At 34.3% G+C, this 6144-nt stretch overlaps 1 protein-coding gene and 1 long non-coding RNA gene across 5 annotated transcripts in view; one reads left to right on the plus strand and one right to left on the minus strand.

Moving 5' to 3' along the window:
- The window catches only part of WIPF1 (WAS/WASL interacting protein family member 1), a 172750-nt gene that overhangs the window by 94035 nt on the left and 72571 nt on the right, over positions 1-6144 (plus strand). The gene's annotated exons all lie outside the window — the stretch shown is intronic.
- LOC141507734 (uncharacterized) overlaps positions 1-6144 on the minus strand; it is a 42804-nt gene that overhangs the window by 11909 nt on the left and 24751 nt on the right. The window lies entirely within an intron of this gene.

Below are 6144 nucleotides of genomic sequence, written 5' to 3' on the forward strand. Positions count from 1 at the left end.
TATGTAGAGTAGTGGCATGATGAGAATTGTACCTTTGGAAAGTTACTTAGGTAAAGGTTTGGTTGAGAAAGAGTCAAATTAAAATCAGGAAGACCCTTTAGAAGATTAGCCAATTGTCTATGTGAGAAGAAAAAAAGGAAGGAATGGAGGGGAAAAAATAAGATACAAGCTTTTCCAGCCAAGAAATTGTCTGTACATAATTAAAAATAATAGCAAAAGATCAATTTGACCTACCATTCTTTCTATCCAAACTCCATCAAAAAGAATGAGAATAATAGTAAAAACATAAATAATAATAGTAATAATTAAAATGATGGCATAGACTAACAATTTGCAAAGTACTTTATACTATCCTGAGAGCTTGGAAGTAAAAGTATTAGTACCCCCATTTTACTAAAAAAGAAACTGAGGCTTAGAGAAAATAACTTCCCATATTCATATGAGTTGGCTAGCAACAAAACAGAGCCACTAGTGTTGAGATACTTTATGTTCAGGAAAACAGAGGAAGAAAAGCAGAAGAAAACTTCAAAGCCCTTAACTCAACTTTCCCTCTTTTTTAAGGTCCTGCCCTTTCCAATAACTTTCTTTTCATCTGTTCTGTTCATAATTCTTTTTTGGAATTCTGTTTTCTCCATATGGTGACCCAACCAAAAATAGGTTACATATTTATGAACTGTAAATATGCTTAGAAATCTCCAATTGTTTCATAGACCCATTGGATCTGGCCGTTGAGATTCTAGGAAAGACCACTAATAATCACAATCCTCTTCCTTCCCCCTTCCCCACCTCCAATTAAGTTATAAATTCCTTGAGATCCGGATCTATTTTGTTCTTTTTCTTCTTCCTATCCCAGGCACTTAACAGAGTATATTACATATCTTTGGGAGATCAATCTTAGAGTTCATTGGCATAGAGATTCCCAGTGAGAAAATTTCCCCCTCTCTATGCAGGATGACACCTACCCTACAATTTATAGTCTAGATGTCACTTGAAACACTAGGAGATTAAATAAGTGGTTTGCCCAGGGTTACATAGTGAGTATGTGACAGAGGCAAGATCTGAGTCCTACTGACTTGACTCCAAGACCAGTTCTCTATTTATCATGTTATACTGCTTTACATACTTCAGGAATTGAATAAAGACTTGTTCAGTTGACTCCTCAGAAAATTTTGTGTTCTTTGGATCTGAAAGTGGCTCCATTTTATTTTAAAGTTAGTAATGTGTATATGGAATTTTAAAAGGTTTCATATTCTACATAGTCAAAAGACTGACAGATTAAAGTCAAACTAAGTGGCAACTGTTTCTTCCATTATCAAATAGTCAGCATTGACTAGGAAGTGGAACCTACTGCACTCCCTCCAGCTTTTAAACCTATTATTGGCTCTGAATTTCTAATCAGATCTGACCCAGAAGTCAGAATACATAAGGAAGGAAGTGACTGATGGGAGCACCTCCCTATCCTCACACCTGTCATTTTCATTGTGTCCAGGAAAAAATCATCAGAGAAGAGGTCACCTTACATGAGAAACCCTCCCTTCTGTCATTTCTCCAATAATTACTGAAATACTCAGTGATTTAAAAATTCATCCTCCTAATTATTATCTTGCCTCAGCTCTGAACTGGCAGAAGATGTCATTCAGTTGCTAAAGCTGTATAAAAAACAGAAAAGAGACTATCAAAGGCAGAGGCCAAACATTCTATATTCTATCATCTGGTTCTTGCTTGTTTGTACATTAGATTGCTAGATTTTTTCATTGGGACCTTAGAGGTCAACCAGTCCAACCCTTCCACTTTTATCAATTATGTAACTATGACCCAGAGAAAATGAAATGATTTGCTCATGGTCACAAAATTACCAAGTAACAGCTGGAATTTGGACCTCCAGATTACTTGACCATAAATAAAAGCCTCTCAATGCCACTTCTTGATGAACCTTTGGGTTCATTAAGGATTCCAACTTAAAATTTCATTGAGGCATTGATAGCTGGGTATTAAACAGTCTATAGAGAATGACAAAGATAAAACTTTTGTAGACAATTCCTCCCTCACAAGATTATTAAGTTTTTGCTGTGGCCTTGCATACCTCCTTTTTTTCCCAGTTGTCTTATGATTCGTTATTTCTTCTGGCTTAAAAAAACAACAACACTGGAAACATTTAACAGATCATTCTATTCCATATTACTCAATGTGTTTTTCCAGAGTAGCCTGAAAGGAAATGTTGGGTTATATGAACCACAGAGGATTGCTGACTAGGGTACCACCTAGAAAGATGTTGAGTAAGCTATAGAAATTAAGGCTATAGTTATGTCCTAAAATTTGAAGCTGAGGGAGGGAAACATCTTAGAAAATAATTTCATTATCTGAAACTCACATTTGTAACAATCAACTGATCGGTCATTAAGCATTTATTAAGTACTTACTAAATGCCACATACTCTATTAAGTGATGGGAATACAAAGGCAACAATGAAACAAATAGTCCTGGCTTTCAGGGAGTTTATCATTGTAAATGATAGGTGTTCAGATAAGTCAACATGTAGGTAAATAAGTATCCACAAATACCTAAAAAATAAATACAAGGTAAATTTTGGGATGGGGAAGGCAACTTGGGACATCAGGAAAGACTTTCTTCTTTAAATTGTCCCTTGAGCAGAACTTTGAAGGCAAACGGGCATTCTGAGTGGTAGAAATTGAGGATGAAGGGAAGCATTCCAGGCATGAGATCAGTCATGCAAAGTCACTAAGAGGAGAAAAAGAGGGTGATGTATATGAGACTGAAAAGGCTGAGAATTAAAAGGGACTTCAGTATGGTATGATAGAATGAGTGATGGATTTGGAGTTAGCAAATTTGGGATGAAGTTCTGGTTAAGCCACTGTATAACCTCAGTCAAGTTCATTTAGTAATATGAAAGGTGTTGGATGACTGCAGTGTCATCTAGTGAATAATATTACTGAGCCTGGAGTCAGGAAGATCTGAATTCAAATGTAGTCTCAGACACTTACTAGCAATATGACCCTGGCCAAGTCATTTTACCTCTGCCTACTTCTGTTTCTTCATCTGTAAAAGGGAATAATAAAATAGCCACTTATCCTCCCTCCCCCCCTTCCATTATAATGAATTGTAGCACAGTGATTGGAACACACTAGGTGTTTAATAATTGTTTGTTCTTCCCCTCCCCTTTGAGGTCCCTTCTAGCCATAAATTTATCATTTTCTAAGAGTCATCTAGTACAGTCTATATCTCTATTGGCAATTTCAATTTTTGTAAAATTCTAAATTTGAAAGAATCATCTCATGTATTTGTTTTAGTTCCATTTGGGGGCTGAAGAAATGCATTTACAAGGGAGCATCCCCCCCATTTGAAGCTACTAAAGAGAACTCACTACTTCCTAAGAAAGTCAATATCGGCAGCTTTTCTAAGCTAACTCATTGACCATTTGAATATCAGTGGCATGAATTGTCATTCCAGAGCCGAATTACCCTGGCCCCAACCCCATAAAAAAAAGACCTTTAATTAATTATAAGATGAATTTACTCAGATGACCATTATAAAAAAAAAGAGGAAGGGACCTTGTTATCAACCTGTCTTAGTTTGGGAAGGGTTGTTTGGTTTGCTTCAGACCTGTGATGTCATCAGTATGGAGATCTCTCAGGGTGGAAACTCCATCCATAGATGCAAAGCAATAATTCTACTGTAACATATCTAATCTTGGAGTATGCTTCAGATCAAAAAGCTGATATTCATCAAAGACAGGCTCAATCCAATCCACCATCACATGTGAAAAGGTAGTAATTATTGAGAGAATTTGCATTCAAATTCTGCCAAAATGAACAAACTGTGGAACACCTATAGGGACAATTACCAAAAAAACAATCCACCCTGTCTTTCATTCTACTGTAAGCTCCTTGAAGACTGGAATAATTTTTGTCTCTCTTTGTATTGCCAATGCTTAGCAAATTCCTGGTCCTTAATAGGCATTTAGTAAATATCTATTGATTGATCGTGGTAAAAAAAAAAGAATCCTCTACCCCAGGAGTATACTGGTAAATGTTTAACAACCAGTTCTTTGGGGGAAAAAAATTAAGCACAACACACCTAAACCCAACATACTTTAACATTAATAACATGTTCTCAAGTCTAGAGAAACCACAAAATAATAAGTCAAGTTCAGGTTTGTAGTAGTTAACCAGTTTTTTTAATAAAAAAAATTAATTCAATGTATTTACCAAGAAACCATCAGAATGCTTATTTCTTAATTGATATTAATTTATTTCTCAAAATTAACACAATAATGTAAGAACTGGGATACAAAAACTAACAAAAGCAAAAGCTTCAATTTTATATTATGTGAAAATAATTAAAAACTAAATTTTTTAGTGACACCATTTAATGTGAGAGAGGATTTTGACTCATGACTGTGTTAGAAATAGAATAATAAGTGCAAACTTATTTTTAACTTTATATTTTATTTTATTTTTCCAATTATGTGCTATGGAAGTTTTTCCAGCATCCATCTACTTGCATATTTATAAGTTACACATTTTTCTGCCACCCTCCTTCCCACCCCCCACCGTCAGCAATCTGATAAAAATTGTACATGTACAATTTATGTTTATTATATTTCCATATTAGTCATTTTGTGTGTGAGGAATAAGGATAAAGGCAAAGAAAGAAAACCATGGGATAGGAAGGAAAACATGAGAAGTTTAAAAGAAGTAAACATAGTATATATTCAGATTCTGTGATTTTGTTTGTTTTTCTCCTCTGGATGTGGATGGCATTGTCCATAAGCGAACTCCCAGGATTGTCCTAGATCTCTAAATTGCTGAGAGGAGCTGCATCCATCATAGTTGATCAACTCACAGTCTTCTTGTTAATGTATTTAATGTTCTCTTGGTTCTGTTCCCTTCACTCAGAATGAATTAATATAATTCTTTCCATGCTTCTCTAGTCGATCATTTATGGTTTCTTATAGAACAATAATACTTCATAACATTTAAATATCATAACTTGTTCAGTCGTTTCCCAATCAATGGGCATCCCCTCAGTTCCAAAATAAATGCAAATTTAAAAGAAAAATAAATTTGCAAAATCTTTGAATTATGTCCAAATTCCCATATTATTGATAAGCAGTCTTTAAAATAACATAACTCATAGTTTTCTATGAGTTTCATATATAATTAGAGGACTCCTATATGAAAATTATGATAACTTTCAGCGATTGTAATTTTACTTGGCGTTTTCCAGTTTCTAAGTTCTAAATGCTCACACTAAAAATGTAAAGGCCTTATTTGAAATGGTTCCAGCAAACTACTCTCATTTCTACACCAGTAGATTGGAGAGAGTTTGAATTGAGATTGGAGGCAGTTTATAGGAATGAATTGATAAACTTATCAATGGATTGTTTTCCTATGAAATTTTACCTATTAGAAGTGAAGACATAAGTGTCGATTCTGTGCTAAGCTTCTGAACAGTTTATAACTGAAAGAGTGGTTGGACAAGAAAGATTTTTCTTACCTTGGATTCTATGATGTCTAAAACTCTGTATAACCTAATTTAACAGAAGATGTTTTTATTTATTCTAACAAAATTTTAGGGACTTTTACATAAAACCTCAAAGTAATTTCAAACATTTTTTCTTTTTAATTATGAATGGAACTAACATAAACATTACCATATACCAAAAATATAGAAAAAAATAGGGTTGGATCCTATAGGAAGCTTGGTGACTCAATGAATAGTGCACTGGACCTTGAATTAGGAATTGAATTCCTAATTGAATTAGGACCTTGAATTGAGTTCAAATTCAGCCTCAGAGACTTACTAGCTATCTGATTCTGAACAAGTCTTTTAACCTCATGTTTGCTTTAACCCACTGAAGAAGGAAATAATAGCAAACCACCTCAGTGTCTTTGCCAAGAAAATTCCATGTATAGTATAGATCCATGGGGTCATGAAGAATTGGATATTACTAAACAGCTGAATCATGAAGTCAGTGTCTTCATTGTATATGGTTAATAGCAAATATTTACAGAACACAATTCAGAAATGAACTTTGTCCTGTCATTCCAGTTAATTTAGGGTAAATATAGACATCTTAAAATTGGAATAATACAACTGATTGTTTTTATTATAAATTTCCAG

This window comes from Macrotis lagotis, chromosome 1, assembly GCF_037893015.1.
Source record: "Macrotis lagotis isolate mMagLag1 chromosome 1, bilby.v1.9.chrom.fasta, whole genome shotgun sequence".
Classification (NCBI taxonomy): Eukaryota; Metazoa; Chordata; class Mammalia; order Peramelemorphia; family Peramelidae; genus Macrotis; species Macrotis lagotis.